Source organism: Meriones unguiculatus, chromosome 2, assembly GCF_030254825.1.
Source record: "Meriones unguiculatus strain TT.TT164.6M chromosome 2, Bangor_MerUng_6.1, whole genome shotgun sequence".
Taxonomy (NCBI): domain Eukaryota; kingdom Metazoa; phylum Chordata; class Mammalia; order Rodentia; family Muridae; genus Meriones; species Meriones unguiculatus.
This window is the reverse complement of record NC_083350.1, coordinates 105,793,250-105,812,260: the sequence shown is the minus strand read 5'-3', so window position 1 is coordinate 105,812,260 and position 19,011 is coordinate 105,793,250. Positions and strand designations below refer to the sequence as shown.

General features: G+C 38.5%; 1 long non-coding RNA gene across 8 annotated transcripts in view; it reads left to right on the top strand.

Moving 5' to 3' along the window:
* The first annotated feature begins 2,056 nt into the window (after nucleotides 1–2,056).
* LOC132652433 (uncharacterized) overlaps nucleotides 2,057–19,011 on the top strand; it is a 149,104-nt gene continuing 132,149 nt past the window's right edge. For all 8 annotated transcript variants that reach the window (XR_009590001.1, XR_009590002.1, XR_009589995.1 and 5 more), the window contains exon 1: nucleotides 2,057–2,189. This is a non-coding gene — a long non-coding RNA (uncharacterized LOC132652433). The remainder of the gene's footprint in view (nucleotides 2,190–19,011) is intronic.

The following is a 19,011-nucleotide window of genomic DNA, read 5'->3' as shown; positions in this document are numbered from 1 at the left end:
TATTGCATTGTGTAAATGTACCACAATTTCTGTATCCATTCCTCTGTTGAGGGACATCTAGGTTGTTTCCAGATTCTGGCTATTATGAATAAAGCTGCTAAGAACATAGTTGAGCAAATGTCCTTGTTAAATGGTTCAGAATCTTTAGGGTATATGCCCAGAGTGGTATAGCTGGATCTTGAGGTAGCAGTATTCCTAATTTTTAAGAAGGTACCAGATTGCTTTCCAAAGTGGTTGTACACATTTACAGCAATAGAGGAGGATTCCCCTTTCTCCACAACCTTTCCTGCATGTGTTTTCACTTGAGTTTTTTATCCTCACGATTCTCATTGGTGTAAAGTGGAATCTCAGGGTGATTTCTATTTGATTTTACTAGAGGACTAAGTATGTTGAGCATTTCTTTAACTGTTTCTCTGCCATTCGATATTCCTCTGTTGAGAATTCTGTTTTGCTCTGTACTCCAATTTAATTGGATTACTTGGTTTGTTGGTGTTTAACTTCTTGAGTTCTTCATATATTCTGGATATTAGCCCTTTTTAAGATGTAGCATTGGTGAAGATCTTTTCCCAGTCTGTAAACTGTGACAGTGTCCTTTACAGAAGGTATTTCATTTCACAAGGTCCCATTTACTAATTGTTGATCTTAGAGCCTGTGCTGTTGGTGTTCTGTTCAGGAAGTTGTCTCCTGTGCCACTGAGTTCAAGGCTCTTTCCCACTTTAATTTCCAACAGATTTATTAAGTCTGGTTTTATGTTAAGGTCTTTGATCAACTTGGACTTTACTTTTGTGAAAGATGAAAAATGGTATCTATTTGCATTTTTCTACATATAGAATCCAGTTACACTAGCACCAACATGTTACTGCATAAGCTTTTATTTTTTCCTCTTTTATTAAATTTTTATTTTTTATATTAATTACAGTTTATTTACTTTGTATCCCAGCTGTAGCCCCCTTCCTCATTCCCTCCCAATCCCATCCTACCTCTCTCATCTCCTCCCTGCCCCTCTCTAAGTCCACTGAGAGAAGAAGTCTTCCTTTCCTTCCATCATCTGACCCTAGCTTATCAGGTCTCATCAGGACTTGCTGCAATGTCCACCTCTGTGGCCTAGCAAGGCTGCGCCTACCTCGGGAGTGGGAGAGGTCAAAGAGCCAGCCACTGAGTTCATGTCAGAGACAGTCCCTGTTCCCCTTAGTAGGGTACCCACTTGGATATAGAGCTGCCATGGGCTACATCTGAGCAGGCGTTCTAGGTTATATCCATGGATGGGCTTTGGTTGGAGAATCAGTCTCAGAAAAGACCTCCATGCCTAGTTATATTTGATCCTTTTAGAGTACCTGTCCTCTCAAGGTCTTACTAACTTTCTCTTCGTTCATATGATTCTCTGCACTCTGCCCAATGTTTAATTATGAGTTTCAGCATCTGCTTTGATACACTGCTAGGTAGAGTCTTTTAGAAGCCCTCTATGGTAGGCTCTTGTCCTTTTCTTGTTTTCTCCTACTTCCAATGTCCATCCCATTTCACTTTGACTCACTTGAAGTAACAACCACAAGCACATTGTATAGCCGTGCAAAACTCTTTTCCTTTTCTTACAATGATTGAAATTCAGTGTAAGTTAAATAAAATACATTGTGTATTTGGCCAGAGGTTACGTAGAATTTTAATCTTCTTTGAGTTTCTCTAAGTTTAATTTAAAGAATTGGAATAAGTTCCCTGATATTTTTCCTGAAGAAAGAAAGCATTTTAATTTCACCCAAGGTAAGAAGTTGTATGAAGATTTCAGATGGCAGTAGAGGAATTTTCAAAATCATTTTCCAAGGCGCCTACTACAAAAGAATGATAAAAATGGCTTATGCATAAAAACTATATATTTTTACTTTATTTATCCAGGCATGACACTTCTCATTATTAATGGATCAGGCCAGGTAGGTTCAGATGTTAATATTCCTGCATCTCAATTGCTATTCTGCTTCTTTTTTTTTTTTTTTACAAAACTGAGTTACTGCAGCTGACTACAGTTCCCATAATCCTTCTGAGATTTCATTCCACTCGGCTGGCTAGCTCATTTATTTTTCTCCCTCCTTGGAATCTGACAGGCCAAGGAGAATTCTGGTTTCAGAGAGATGCCAGATTCTGTACTGACGCCATCTAGGAATGTAAATGCTCAGTGTCACACTGCTAAGTGGGTAAAGGTAAGACAATTTATTAGAGTTTTTTTAAAGCTTTTGAAGAAACAGTGCCTTATTTTCAACCAATGTCTTTGTCACTTTTTTTTTTTCATCTTTGCTGATCAAAACGCAAAACCACTTTGGCAATAGTGCTGGTATGTGTATTTGAAATGTGACATTAGTATGATTAGAAAGAATTTTCAGAGAAATCTCCCTTAAGACTTCCAAGGACTCTGAATACAACTAAGTGAATTGGAGAATAAGCTTTGCATGGATGTATAAACTCCTAGGAAAAAAAAAACACACATTAAGTTGCTTTTTTGCCTGATATATTAATAGAATGACAGATGACTTTAACTTATAGAGCAGCTAATTTTCTTCATAATTGACACTGGCAAATATATATTAATATTTTATTATCAAATCATTTCATGTTAGAAAATATTTTTTCACACTTTGACAATAGGAACTTAATACTTAACATAAAAACATTAAGAAAATCTAAATAAATTATAACAAATTCAATAGTGTGATAATAAATATCTTTAAAGGCTAAATCTTTCTCTTAGTAGATTAACCCTGTTTGAAAGATAGTATGGATTGTGATTCTGTCCTAAGCACACGCATTCAAAGATTGTACTTAACTTGTACTTAATTGTACTCTGCCTGGGATTGACATGAAATCAGTGTATGGCAATATGACATGTGTGTGGGTTACACAGTTGCAAATTATCACACCACTTTTTTTTTTAGCAGTTAACAGAGTTCCTCTGAAAAGAATGAGATACATACATCATTTATTTTCAATAATATTTTGCATAATTGGAATAAAGTGCAATTTGATCTATCAAACTACAAATTAAATGTAAAAGAGTTAATAAAATACAGAGCACAGCACTATGAAATTGCATAACTATCTACTTTGTGCTCATTTTCTTCTTTGTCCCTTTTCTGTCGAGAAGAAATTCCATAAAACATAGTTCAGGAAGAAGGAATATTAAGAAACAATGAAAGCCACAAAGAAAGCCCAAGATAGTCAATGCTGAGCCCTTCCCCAGCCAAGCAGAAAACTCAAATTTGTATCTCATCTCTTTTTCAAGCCTCTAATCTGGCTCTGACATTATACACAGTTAGTAAGATAGCCTTAAACTATCCAGACTAATTGTAAATATCTTTAAATCAAGATGTAGCTTTTCCAAGTTTTAATTGGAGAATCTTGTATTTATGAAGTTTTATGCATTCATGCATCTGGAAAGAGAACAAAGTGGTGCTCCATGGTCTGGTCTGATTTAGCTTCATTGTGAGTTGTGTGTGCATGTATGTATGTGTGTATATATATGTGTGTGTGTGTGTGTGTGTGTATAAATATATTACATATGTACTATATATATATACACACATATATAAACTGTGTCACACTTTCAGAGTTTTAATATTTTTTTTCTGCTCTAAATTTTGACAATTCCTACAATACCAGGTTCTAGCACCACACATTTCTGAGCATCTTCATATATTTATCCTTAACTCTTTTAAGTTACTAATAACAGTGCTAATACAGAATAATGCCTAGTATTTTTCATAGAAGTTTTGTTAAATGTGTCTCACTAAAGCATGTAATGTGCAGGAATTAAAGCAGTCAGAAGAGGTTGTCATAACCTAACTTAAGCTGACTAATGTTTCTACAGGTAAAACTAAACCAAATCCATGTGTTCAGAATCCCCATTCTTAACTTCCCACTATGTTTCAATTCTTGCAATGTTCCAAGACTTTTAAGTCGCCTCCACCTTCTCTCTAAACTTACTGAAGAAACTTATCCATGGTCTTACCCATTAAGTCTTGTGCTCTTTGTAACTTTGCACTCTTTTCTCCCAGGCAAAATTCTTTTCCACATGGCTAACTACCTTTCATTTGGATGCCTTCTCATTTTGCCCAAGCTATTTCACCCCCAAACAATCTAAGTTGTTTAAATTGCCATTGTGCCCAGAACAAAAAAAAAAAACAAAATTATGGTCAATAAATATATTTTATGACAGCATTAATGGAAAAGACACAAGTAATTAATTGTAAAACATAGTCTGTTGTCATCAGTACTTGATTTCTTGTTCTAAAGCAAAAGTTTGCTTCCAGTCATGATGCCTACGCCAACAGAGTTTTTCCAAAAGATCTTTCTTCACCTTCTGAATACCTCTGGCCCATGTCTGAATTCTTTAAGAGCTTCCAAATTTAATTATATATCTAAGCTCTGCTGCTGCATACATGCAGGATGGAATTAGAGGAGCAATCAATGCACACAGCAGTAGGACCCGTTTTAATCTGAAGCAAAGGAGCAGCTGTGTTGATGCTCCTGTACCAAGAATGGGCAGTTCCAGCCTACTCTCTCCTTCTCCTTCCTGTGATTTTGCTTCCTTTGCCCTTCAATTTGGGCCCATCTTTGCTTTTGAATTTAATTCTGACTTGGCTGTGATACTGAGTGAAAATCCTTCTTAAAAAGTTATAGATTCACTAACTTTTTTTTCTGCTCTGAACTGCTATTGGCAGAGTCTGGAGACTTGCTAAGTTGGTAGACTGAGCAAGGGATGAAGGGTCTATTTGGGCTCATAGGCTGCCTTGGCTGGTAAATTGTTTGCCATTCCTTGTGATAGGTAATAACATGTATTTAGTTACCACTTTGTAGTGATTCATTTTTGGCAACTTGTCACAAAATTGAGTCAACAAGGTATAGGAATCTCAAATAAGAAATAGCCTCCATCCCAGTGGCCTGTTGGCATGCCTGTGGAACATTCTTTTGTTCAATGACTCGTGGGAAGCCATAGCCAACTGTGGACAATTCTAACCTTCGGCCTATGAGAATGCACACTTATTAAGCCTCCTTTGCTCTGACTTACTTTCTGCCTCCACATTTCTCCCTGAGTTTCTACGTTGGTTTGCTTGCCTCAATAATTGGACTAAAATCTTTAGGTCAAATAAATAATTTTCTATCCAAAATTTGTTTTGGTCATTGTTCTATCACACCTTGAAGCTGCCTACTTAATTTGGTTGTACAGAAATCATGACTGAATATAATGATAGAATCTACTCTGAGGCTTGAGGTCATACTGTTTAGGATCTAGTCACAGCAGTGATAGTCACAAGCTATATGCTGCTGGACAACTTACTTAGCTTTTTACTACATATTCGCAGTTGTAAAATAAGGATAATAGTTTCATATTTATAATTTTTTTTCTGAATCCCAAAGAGACTAATTTTTCATTGATGGGCACTTTTGGTGTAGACACAGTTTCACTTAAGTTCTCACAAAAATCTCTTGACCTCTATTTTTTTCTTATGAACAACAACAAAAAACTTAAATAGTCTTGGAAAACTGAAGATTGTGGAGCCTGGATTAAACCATTCTATAGTTAAAAAAAAGTCCAGTCCTTTAATCTTACTACCTTGTAGACAGTTAACTGTGAGTTTGAGGCTAGCCTCATATAAATAGCAAATTCTGTCAGGCAAGTCTATATAGAGTCTGTCTCAAAAGAACAAAAAATCAAAATAAACAATATATCAACGTAATAAATATATATTATCTCAACAACTAATATGTTGAGTTGTGTTTTAAGAATATAACATGTAAAAAGTGAACTAAGTGTAGGCCAACTTGGTTAGCCCACGCAAAATTATCCTGGCTAGCACACCTAGCTGTGTCATACACAGCAAATGAGGGTTCACACTCTTACATGACAGTCTGCTCTGCTCTAAAAGATGTGTTCTCAGAGGATCATTTCTATTACCTTCAATTCTGATATTTCAATTCCATGGAAGACATGACAATAATAAGAACCACCTCATCAAACACCATTCATTGTCAGTGACCTACAACATCGACTTGCATGTTGACCTTGAGAATATGATTTTACACCGAATCTTACACTTTTTTAATATTATTTTTTTTCTTATCAGTTACATTTTATTAACTCTGTATCCCAGCCGTGTCCCACTCCATTATTCCCTCCCAGTCCCTCCTTCCCTCCCTCATCTCCACCGTGCCCCTTTCCAAGTCCACTTATAGGGGGGACCTCCTCCCCATTCATCTGATCCTGTTTTATCAGGTATCTTCAAGACTGGCTGCAAAGCCCTCCTCTGTGGCCTAACAGGACTGCTCCTCCCTTGGGGGTGGGGAGGCCAAAGAGCCAGTCATTGAGTTCCTGTTAGGAATAGTCTTTGTTCCCCTCACTTTGGGAAACCAATTGGTTACTGAGCTCCCACAGGCTACATCTGAGCAGAGGTTCTAGGTTATATCCATACATGGTCCTTGGTTGAATGTCAGTCTCAGAAAAGACCCTGTGCCCAGATATATTTGGTCCTTGTGGAGCTCCTAACCTTTTCCCATCAGACTAACTTCCTTTCTTTTTTATGATTCCCTGTACTCCGCCAAAGGTTTGGTCATGAGTGTTTGCTTTGACAACACTGCTAGTTAGAGTCTTTCAGATGCGCTCAGTAGACTCCTGTCATACGTTCAATGCACATCCCATCTGTCTTTCTAAACGAGGATTGATCATCTTACCCCATGTCCACTCTCTTGATTATCTTCTTTAGGTGTATAGATTTCATTATGTTTATCATATCTTATAGGTCTATATAAGTGAGTATATACCGTGTTTGTCTTTCTCCTTCTGGGATATTTCACTCAGAATGATCTTTTCTAGATCCTACCATTTGCCTGCAAATTTCATGATTTTCTCCTTTTTGATTGCTGAGTAGTATTCCATTGTGTAAAAATACCACAATTTCTGTATCCATTCCACCGTTGATGGACATCTGGGTTGTTTCCAGGTTCTGGCTAGTACAAATAAAGCTGCTATGAACATGGTTGAGCAAGTATCCGTTTTGTATACTTGATCAAACTTTGGGCATATACCTAGCAGTGGTATAGCTGGGTCTTGAGGAAGCACTATTCCTAATTGTCTTAGAGAGCGCCAGATAGATTTCCAGAGTGGTTGTACCAGTTTACATTCCCACCAGCAGTGGAGAATGGTTCCCCTTTCTCCACAACCTCTCCAGCATGTGTTGTCACTTGAGTTTTTCATCTTGGCCATTCTGATGGTTGTAAGGTGATATCTCAGGGTCGTTTTGATTTGCATTTCCCTGATGGCTAATGAGGTTGAGCATTTCTTTAAGTGCTTCTCTGCCATTTGATATTCCTCTGTCAAGAATTCTCTGTTTAGCTCTGTTCCCCATTTTTGTGTGGATTACTTGGTTTGCTGCTTTTCAGCTTCTTTAGTTCTTTGTATATACTGAATATTAGTCCTCTGTCAGATAAAAAGTTAGTGAAGATTCTTTCCCAATCTGTAGGCAGTCGTTTTGTTTTGATGACAGTGTCCTTTGCTTTACAGAAACTTTTCAGTTTCATGAGGTCCCATTTATTGATTGTTGCTATTAGAACCTGTGCTGTTGGTGTTCTGTTCAGGAAGTTGTCTCCTATGCCAATGAGTTCTAGGCTGTTCCCCACTTTTTCTTCTAACAGATTTAGAGTATCTGGTTTTATGCTGAGGTCTTTGATCCATTTGGACTTTAGTTTTGTGCAGGGTGATAAATATAGATCTATTTTCATTTTTCTGCATGTGGACATCCAGTTGGACCAGCACCAGTTGTTGAAGATGCTGTCTTTTTTCCATTGAAGGGTTTTGGCTTCTTTGTCAAAAATCGAGTATTCATAGGTGTATGGGTTTATTTCTGGGTCTTCTATGCGGTTCTATTGATCCTCCTTTCTGTTTTTATGCCAATACCATGCAGTTTTTATTATTATTGCTCTGTAGTACAACTTGAGATAGGGGATGGAGATACCTCCAGATGATCTGTTGTTGTACAAGATTGTTTTGGAGATTCTGGAGTTCTTGTTTCTCCATATGAAGCTGAGAATCTTTTTTTCAAGGTCTGTAAAGAATTGAATTGGTATTTTGATGGGAATTGCATTGAATCTGTAGATTGCTTTCGGCAGGATGGCCATTTTCAAAATGTTAATCCTACCAATCCATGAGCACGGGAGATCTTTCCATCTTCTGAGATCTTCTTCAATTTCTTTCTTCAGAGACTTGAAGTTTTTTTCAAACAGGTCTTTCACTTGCTTGGTTAGTGTCACCCCAAGGTACTTTATGTTATTAGTGGCTATTGTGAAGGGTGTTGTTTCCCTAATTTCTTTCTTGGCCCTATTTTCTTTGGTATAAAGGAGGGCTTTTGATTTTTTTTAGTTGATTTTGTATCCTGCCACTTTGCTGAAGGTGTTTATCAGCTGGAGGAGTTCTCTGGTTGAATTTTTGGGGTTGTTCATATATACTATCATATCATCTGCGAATAGTGACACTTTGAGCTCTTCCTTTCCGATTTGTATCACCTTGATCTCCTTTAGTTGTCTTATTGCTCTGGCTAGGACTTCAAGTACTATGTTGAAGAGGTATGGCGAGAGTGGGCAGCCTTGTCTTGTCCTTGATTTCAGTGGGATTGATTTAAGTTTCTCTCCATTGAGTTTGATGTTGGCTATAGGCTTGCTGTATATTGCCTTCACTATTACACTTTTGAGTTATTAGTATCCCTAGCTTTAGCCTGGTGGGGAGCTACAAGCCTGGAAGCCCAGCCATGGAAAGATGGAGGGATACCCAATTCTAGGTCAAGCTGGACTGTATGAGATTCTGTCCCAAAACACCACACCTAGGTTCCATGAGACAGATAACCCACTCAAATGGTTAAACAGGTAGACTTTCCCTGTGCAATCCACCACTAAGAAGTATACGTTACTGGATCAAGAGCTACTTCCAGCTTGTCTCGGCAGCCTCGTTGCTCACCTCAGAAATCATTCCAACCTGGAACCATTGCATTGGCAAGTCTGAAACAGCAAAGCTGATAAGTAGCAAGGTCTGCAAGATTTGTAGGGGAAATCCCAAAGTCGGGAAGAATTTTCACTCTGAATGATGTTACATCCTTGGGTGATTTAGGATGAGAGGATATATTATGAACAGATGTGTAGGAAACTGTAGTGGAATTCAAAGGCTAATGAACCAACAGGCCAGTTAATGCAGTTTTCTTTCATATTTGTGGTGGCTTTAACCAGTGCCAACCAGTGTGTGTGTGGTAGTGTTCAAGAGGCAGAGGGCAAGGCTCTGAAACATCAGTTTCAGAGGGTAGGGCTCTGAGAAAGATGAAGTGTGGATGGGGTGGGAACAATGTGAAGATTAGGGTTTGGCAAGAGATCTATTTTAAAATAAAAACACCTTTTTTGAAACCGCAAAAAAGAAAAAAAAACTAATGAAGATTGTTTATACAGACAAATAGAAAATAAAATCTCCCTCTGGAACTTCTTCACAGCCTAGAAAATGACCCAGGCTCTTAAAAGAGCACAGACCAACCTCTTGTGCACAGCCCATGCATAATTATTTTTATAAGAAGTGAATTCATTAAATATCTGGCCAAACTGTTGAATACTACCAGTGTACAACAATACAGTCAACATTGCCTAGCCAATGATGCTTGAATAAATAAATAATAAGAACAATCTAATAGATTTGACCCTGATATGAGAGGTAACTTAAATGTTGAGATCTAGTATTATTCATTTTTGTATAGTTCATATACTTTACATGAGGGTGACATAACACATGTATGCAAAATTATTGTAAAAGTGGCAGTCTTAGAGTGACAAATTGGAATAGATCAGGTATAAGCTTCTAAGAATCCAAAGAGCAGTGTAACTATTATTTTGATAGGTTGTTCTCTCACAAATGCCAAAATCATACTCATGATGAGGATAGAGTTGAAATTTTAAAAGTTTTTACATTAGGTATTACAGTACAGACAGAGACATTGAAACTGATACTGACCCTCATAGTCTTCATATAAAAGCAACATTCTTCATAGAAAGAAGTTTAATTAAAAAGTTAGCAGTATCTGATGACAACTGGAGAAATGAAGGAAAGCCAACAGTACTCAGCTGTGATATATTGACCTATCCAAGATGGCAACATACCCTTCATATCTTCTTGGGTGTTGAAAATATTTTTCTTTTGTGGTCTTCTTTTTTTAATTTAATTTAATTTAATTTATTACAATTTATTCACTTTGTATCCCAGCTGAAACCCCCTTCATTGTATCCTGCCAGTCCCACCCACCCTCCCTTTCTTCCCTCTAGGCCCTTTCTCGGTCCCTTGATAAGGGAGGTCTCCTCCACTTCTATCTGACCCTAGCCTATCAGGTCTCATCTAGGAAGGCTGCATCATCTTCCTCTGTGGCCTGGCAAGGCTGCACCCCCCAGGGGGTGGTGATCAAAGAACTAGCCACTGAGTAAATGTCAGAGAAAGCCCCTGTACCCCTTGATAGGGTACCCATTTAGAAACTGAGCAGCCTATGGGCTTCCTCTGAACAGAGGGTCTAGGTCCTCTTCATGCAAGGTCCTTAGTTGGAATACTGGTCATTGCAGGATCCACTGGGCCCAGGATTTTGGCTCTGTTGTTTTTATTATAGAGTTCCTGTCCCCTCCAGTTCTTTCTATCTCCCTTTTCTTCCATAAAGTTTTTGGCACTCTGTCCAAAGTTTGGCTATGAATTTCAGTATCTCCTTCAATACCCTTCTAGGTAGAATCTTTCAGAAGTCCTCTGTGAAAGGCTTCTGTTCTGTTATTTGTCTTCTCCTACTTATCCTGGTCGCCCTTCTGAGTGAGGTTTCAGCCTCTTCTCTACGGTCCTCCTTGTTGTTTAGCTTCTTTAGGACTATAGATTTTAGCTCTCCTGTATACAAAAGAAAAAAAAGCTGAGAAAGAAATTAGGGAAACAACAGCCTTTACAATAGCCACAAATAACATAAAGTACTTTGGTATAACTCTAACCATGAAAGACCTATATGAAAAATTTTCAAGTCTCTGAAGAAAGAAATTGAAGAAGATATCAGAAGATGGAAAGATCTCCCATGCTCATGGATTGGTAGGATAACATAGTGAAAATGGTTATCCTACCAAAAGCAATCTACAGATTCAATGCAATTCCTGTCAAAATACCAACGCAATATTTTACAGACCTTGAAAGAACAATTCTCAATTTCATATGGAAAAGCAAAAAATGCAGAATAGCTAAAACAATCCTGTGCAATAAAAGATCTTCTGGAGGTATTTCCATCCCATATCTCAAGCTGTACTATAGAGCAACAGTAATAAAAAACAGCATGATACAGCATAGAATCAGACTGGTGCATCAATGGAACAGAATCAAAGACCCAGAAATAGACCCATACCCTTATGAAAACTTAATTTTTGGCAAGGAAGTCAAAACTATAGAATGGAAAAAAAAAACAAAAAACAAAAAACTAAAAACAAAACAAAAAAAAAAAACAGCATCTCAACAAATGGTGCTGGTCTAACTGGATGTCTACATCTAAAACATACATTTTAAAATATTTTTTTGAGACAAGGTTTCATTTTGTAACCCCAGCCTGACCTAACATTCATGGTTTCCTCTTCCTTTGCCTAAGCATTTACACCACAGCCTCATACCACTTGCACTGGTACTCTTGCATTGAGCATAAAAGTCAGCTAGAATCCAACTACCTTGTAGATCCACCTATAGGAAACAGCCAATTGCCTGCGGCGCTGGTACGAAGATTGCACCTGGGTCCAACATTCTCTAATGTCTTCCAGCTTTAAATATTCAACTTGCTTCAGTAGCCGGGAAATCATGGGATGCAGAAAGGGTACTAAGTTCTGCTCTTGAAGGCATTAGAGTGTCCACACTTCACTGACCTTAGTTTGGAGCAAGAATGAAGAGGACTGTCATTTCCTCTATCAAAGGCATTCTGTATGTCCCACGTGTAATACTTCTGTGCTGTGACCTTCAGAATATGACCAGTTTTGCTGGCTTTATATTAAGGTGCTATCTGCTTTCAGTTATAGTAGGACTTTATTATAAGAGGATTTTTGTCCCTCTTGAACAAAGAAAAACAAAAGCATACATTTTTAACAGTTTTTGTTTTCAACTATGAGAACAGTTCAGTGTAGAACAGTTGTAAATCCTAATCAGCATTCTTTACCAACCTGATCATAACCCCATCACCATGGGTATGACTTCACAACCATTCAGATAATAATAAATACATAAAAATAAGCCAATTTGACACAGCTGGTTGATTAAGAGATTTTAAAACCCCTTCCAGAGAGCACCTTCACTGTGAATAATTAAAGATTATAAAATAAACTTTTATTCACCTGAGGTAATTTTCATCTTGGAGGCTTACTGCCTCTGTCTGCTAACCTAGGCCTAGTCCTGGAAGCTGTTAGCCTCCATACGATCTAATCTAGGCATAGAATGTTTTCAGCCTCTGGAGACTTACTGCTGAATAACCTCACCCTTTCTAGCTCTTTCTGAATTCTTGCTGGCTGTTTGGCTCAAACTCCTCTTGAAGCTGACTGATTCAATCTGCTTCCTCTGTTTCTCACTGAATTGCTCTGCTTGTCCTCAGACTAACTCTAGCAATCCATTCTGATCTTCTTCTCTTCTGGCTCGTTTCTCATTCTCTGACTTCTTCTGGTAACATCTATCTGGTAAAATTCTCCCAGTAAAAACTACCTCTGAATTCCACACAATCAACTGCCACAAATTCAACTCCACTGCACCGCCTCTAAGCTCACTGACTCAACTGAACTGCCTGAACAGAACTGACTAGAAGTCAGAGATCTCCAGGCCTATGTCTTCTGGGTGCTAGGTCTGTACCACCACTCTTTGAGCTAAGCATTTCTTTACCTGAAACTTGCTCTTCACCACACTGGCCTTGAACTCAGAGATTTGCTTGCCTCTCTCTGCTGGGACTAAAGGCGTATCTGAATTCCAGCCAGATTACAGAAAGTCTTTGGATGTGATTTCTGGCCAAAGCAGCCATGTTTTGGATTAAAATACCTCTACAGAAGATATTAACAAGTTTGAAGGGAGCAGAGATCTGCTGTGGAGTGGTGGCGACCTATAATAATATTTGGGAGAAGAAACAGTGAGAATGTGAAAATTTTCTGTCGTAAGAGGCTTCTTCTTCTTCTTCTTCTTTTTTTTTTTTTTAATGCAGTTTATTCAGGAACCTTAAACAATCTTCTGACCCTGGGGAAAGCCAGCCCACACCTTAAATAGCCTCTGAGCATAAAAGCCAACCCCAGCGTGCCACGTGGGCAATGCAGATAGGTCCACATACACAGAAGCAAGCCAGATCCTCAGCCTTAGCCAAATATGAAGTTGTTTGTGACAGAGAGCACTCACCATTGGTAAGGTGGAAGGCGGAAACCAGCTCCATCTTTAAGGCGCGGCATTATGCAGCTCTCTACAGCTCCCCCTTTTTGTTTTAGACGCATCAGGCAAGAGTAGAGGTCTGATCTCTGATATTAGAAATAAATTGGGACTTTGTACCGATGTTCATTTAGGTGTCATCCACCCAAAGAGCATCAGACCCATCCGCTTCTTATACACTGTAAAAGTATCTTTTGTTCTGCTCATGTACTTTTCATCTTGGAGGCTTACTGCTGAATAACTGGCCATTTTCTCATTCTTTCTGACCTCTAGCTGGCTAGTTCAACTCAGCTGTTCTCGCTGAAAATTCCTCTCCAAGCTGACTGATTCAAACTGTCTTCTCTTGGCTTCTGCTGGATTGCTCAGTTTCTGAACTCCACAAACTGAACGGTGCTGAACTGCCTGTTCTATACTGAACTCTACTGTACTGCCTTCTCTACTGAACATACTGTACTCTACTGTATTGTCTTCTCTCTCTTAAGTAGACTCTCTTTCCTGTCCTCATGAAAGTTGGGTCTATCCAATCTCTGACTCATTCTGTCAAATCTTTCTTTCATTAGTCACTCTGCCCCACAATTGGATGAGATTTTTCAAACATGGCTACTTCCTTTTTCAAACTAACTTTACCTTCAATGTCAGGGATTAAAGGATTATGAAGGATGTAATTGCATTCCAGTCAGATCACACAAACCTGGATTCTTTGGATGTGATCCCTTGCCAGAGCAGCCATGTTGCTCAAGTCAACTGTCCTGAGCACATGTGGGTTCACAGAGACTAAAACACCAACCAAAGAAAATGAATGAACTGATCCTAGCCCCCTATACATATGTAGCAGATGTGCAGCTTGATCATCACATGGATACCCCAACAACTAGAGTGGGGACCCTCTCTGACTCTGATGCCTCTCTTTGACTTTTGCTCATCTAAGTGGGCTGCCATGTCTGGCCTCAGTGGGAGAAGATGCACCTAGTCCAGCAGTGACTTAATGTGCCACAGAGGGTTGGTACCCATGGGGGACCTCCCCTGCTCTGAGGAGAAGCAGAGTAGAGAAGGAGGGCATGAGTGTGTGAGGAGAGGACCAGAAAAAGGGGGCACTGCAATTGAGATGTAAAGGGTATAAATAACTAAATTTAATAATGATAATAATAAAAATGATAATAATAGAAGCAATCAAACAACTACCGATTGAATAAATGAGTACATACAATTTATGGTAGTAAGTAAAAGTGTTTGTGAAAAACTACTAGCTTCCTGTAGATATATGCCACCCCACATAGGAAAATATGGACGCAAGGCAGAACAAATGCACCCTCTGTCCCAGATTATAGACAGTAAGATAGTGCATTTAGATATCTGGCATCACCATCCCCTTCAGCCATTTTGATACCAAAATGAATGAAGGCATTTAATGGCGGGACTGGCCAGTTACTGATGCACTTTCCTCAAAATTAACGTCTTATTGCCCATTTCACAGCCTCATTACTCTGAATGGAAGTCTTGAATCTGGCATCTACCTGTCTTTCCTTTCTCTTCTATGTCAGTTGGCCATTGTCACCATCTTCCAGGTGGTGAACATAAGTGGTGTTTAACAAAGATGTTTTTACGCAGCCTGAAAGCACAAAAGTTAAGAGAAATTCATGCATTCATAAGGAAGGTAATGACACAAATGAGTGCGTGGGTATGGGCCCCCCAGAAAAGTGTTGCAAAAAGTATCTATTATCCAACTATGAGTGAAGTTGTAACTCGTTGTTGTCAGCTTTATTTCTCTTTGTTGTTGCTTTGTTTTATAATAGTCCAATATAGGATTTTGGTGGATCTTCAGATCATTATCCTTGAAAGGTTGCTAAGAAACCCAAATGAGATTACCAAGTGGTTCTGGACAGATAGAGTTTATAATTATAATTGATAATGTAAAAGTTTAGTTCACAAGAATACAGGAAGATAGGATATCTTTACTGTTAAAAGAAGAAGAAAATGAAGGAGGAGGTAGAGAAGGACAAGAAGAAGAAGAAGGAGAAGGAGAAGAAGAAAAAAAGAAAAGCTTTGTTGTAAATCTGTATTTTGGGGGAGGATTCAAACAGGTCCTGTACTAGGTGATGAACATTTAAGTCTTAGACCTAGTTTATTCTGATTTTAACAAAACTGTCCATATGTGAAAGGAATATGGACTCTATGATGTCAGATTTTACAGAAAATGACATGAATTGTGCTGGAATTCTTGCTTCACTTCTGGCAAGAAACTTATCCATACTCTAGGGTGAGTGACTCTTTTCATGTCTTAAGTTCCCATAATTTTTCTGTTGTTCACAAACTCAGATCATAACCCAAATATGTAGGTAAAAGGACAAATACAAGAGTTGGTTCTATCCATCATGTGGGTCCAAGCATCAAAGAGATCATTTGTCTTAGCAACAAGTGATTTTGTGCATTTGTCTTAGCAACAAGGAGACATCTTGCAGGTCCTAACATTGATGTTATTATACATCAGGCAATGTAAGGAGGCAATTGGTTATAAATTTGGGACTAGTGGAGAATATATAATAAAAATACAAATCTGGGGATCATCTGTGTATTATTCTTACTTTAAAATAGAGAGGATTGACTCAAGTGGAATTGATTGTTAGTAAAAACAGATTCAGGTACAGAGCTGTGGCTGACTTTGAACTTTAAAGGTCTAGGCAAAGTAAGAATAAAGACAGCTTCAAAAGAGAAGAGGAAGGACAGGCCTGGGATATAAAAGGAAACTTAGCAAACAAGATACCTTGAAGTTAAGAATAAAAACATGAACACATAGGGTCATTTCTGAGAGTTATTTGCCAATTCCTGTAATTCTGTTTTCTTTTTTTATACCTTGTTTTCATATTGTTTGTTTTTTATATATGAAAAAAAAAGGAGACTACCGGGAAACAGAGGCAGCTGGAGAAGAGTTTTAACTTCAAATTTTAGCCACTACTAAAATAAAATATTGGAGCTAGAGTGATATCTCTGTGGTGAATAGCACACTCTGCTTTTGCAGACAATCTAGATTCAGATGCCAATACGGTGCCCACTAGTGCCCCACACTATCTTTAACCACTGCTCCATGGGATCATATGTCTTTGTCTGATGTCTGTGACACATGCTGCAGACACAGGCATGAAAGCAAATATTTTCACACACACACAAAGAAAATAAAATCCAAAAAGTAAAAAAGAAACCACGGTGGATATTTTTAAAAAATCATCAAAACAAAAACATTGGCTCCATATCTTGCTATGAATATGCATATATATATAATTATATATATTCATACACATATGCATGGAAATTTTGATTTTTGCCATGCTGGTGTATTAATTACCTTTCTCCTGCTGTGGTAAACTTCTATAACAAATGGGAATTTCTGAAAGAAAGAGTATATTATGGATTATGGCTCCAGAGGGATGAAAGATTCAGGCCAGAGAGGCAAAGCAGGAAATAGCAGGTGACAGTAGCTGGGAAGTTGAGAGATCACATCCTTAACCACAACCAGAAAGCACATAGAGTAAACTAAAAAGACAAGGCTATGAACTCTTAAAGCATACACCTATGGACATATTTATTCCTGCACGGCTGTGCCACCTCCAGAAATAGTGTCATCCACTGCTAAAAAAGTATTTAGGCTCACATATTTGAGCCTATGGAGAGCATTTTTCTTATCTTATTTTTTTTAGTTAATCTCTCTTTAATATTTTCTTGGTTTTAGTTTTTATTTTATTATTTTTATTTTTATATTAATTAGGGTTTATTCACTTTGTATCCCAGCTGTAGCCTCCTCCCTCATTCTTTCCCAATCCCACCCACCCTCCCTCATCTCCTCCCTGCCCCTCTCCAAGTCCATGGATAGGGGAGGTTCTCCTCCCCTTCCATCTGACCCTAACCTATCAGGTCTCAACAGGACTGGCTGCATTGCCTTCCTCTGTTGCCTGGTAAGGCTGCTCCCAACTCAAGGGGAGATGATCAAAGAGCCAGCCACTGAGTTCATGTCAGAGATAGTTCCTGTTCCCCTTTCTAGGGAACCCACTTGGATACTGAGCTGCCATGGGATACATCTGTGCAGGGGTTCTAGGGTATATCTATGCATGGTCCTTGTTTGGAGTTTCAGTCTCAGAAAAGACCCCTGGGACCAGATTTCTTGGTTATGTAGCCCGCCTTGTGGACTTCTTACCCCTCCTTCTTTCATAAGATTCTCTGCATTCTGCCCAATGTTTGGCTGAGTCTCTCTGCTATGTGGAGTCCTTCAGAGGTCTTCTCTGCTGTCCTGTTCCCTATTTTTTCCCTCCTCTGATGTCTGTCCACCTTGCCTTTCTGAGTGGGGATTGATCATCTTACCCAGGGACCTCTTTTTGCTTAGTTTCTTTAGGTGTACAATGGAAAAACAGCATCTTCAACAAATGGTGCTGGTCTAACTGGATGTCTAGATGTAGAAAAATGCAAATAGATTCATACTTATCACCCTACACAAAGCTAAAGTCCAAGTGGATCTCGCCATAAAACCAGACACACTAAATCTGTGAGAAGAAAAAGTGGGGAAGAGCCTTGAACTCATTGGCACAGGAAACAACTTCCTGAACAGAACACCAACAGCACAGGCTCCAAGAGTAGCAATCAATAAATGGGACCTTATGAAATTGAAAAGCTTCTGAAAAGCAAAGGGCACTGTCATCAGAACAAAACGGCTGCCTACAAACTGGAAAAGTATCTTCACCAACACTATATCTGATAGAAGGTTAATATCCAGAATATATAAAGAACTAAAGTAGTTAAACAGCAACAATTCAGGTAATCCAATTAAAAAATCGAGTACAGAGCTAAACAGAGTATTCTCTGTAAAGAAATATAGAATGGCAGAAAAACACTTAAAGGAATGCTCAACTTCCTTAGTCATCAAGGAAATGCAAATCAAAACATCCCTCAAATTTCACCTTACACCCATCAGAATGGCTAAGATCAAAAACTGAAGAGACAACTCATGCTGGAGAGGTTGTGGAGAAAGGAGAACCCTTCTCCACTGCTGGTGGGAATGTAAACTTGTACAACCACTTTGGAAATCAATCTGTTGCTTTCTCTGACAATTAGGAATAGTACTTCCTCAAGATCCAGCTATACCACTCCTAGGCAAATATCCAAAAGATGCTCAGGTACACAACAAGGACATTTTCTCAACCATGCTTGTAGCAGCTTTATTCAGAATAGTCAGAACCTGGAAACAATCCAGGTGTCCCTCAAATGAAGAATAGATACAGAACTTGTGGTACATTTGCACAATGGAATACTTACTACGAAGCAGTTAAGAACAAGGAAATCATGAAATTATCAGAGAAATGGTAGGACCTAGAAAAAATCATCCTGATTGAGGGAGCCCAGAAGCAGAAAGACATACATGGTATATACTCACTTAGAAGTGTATATTAGCTATATATTATAGGATAAACATACTAAAATCTGGTGGTAACCTAAGATGGATATGGGATGACTGAGGATCTCTCACATAAATACTTGGTAAGCAATGCTGTATTAAGTTCCATCCTGACTGCATAATT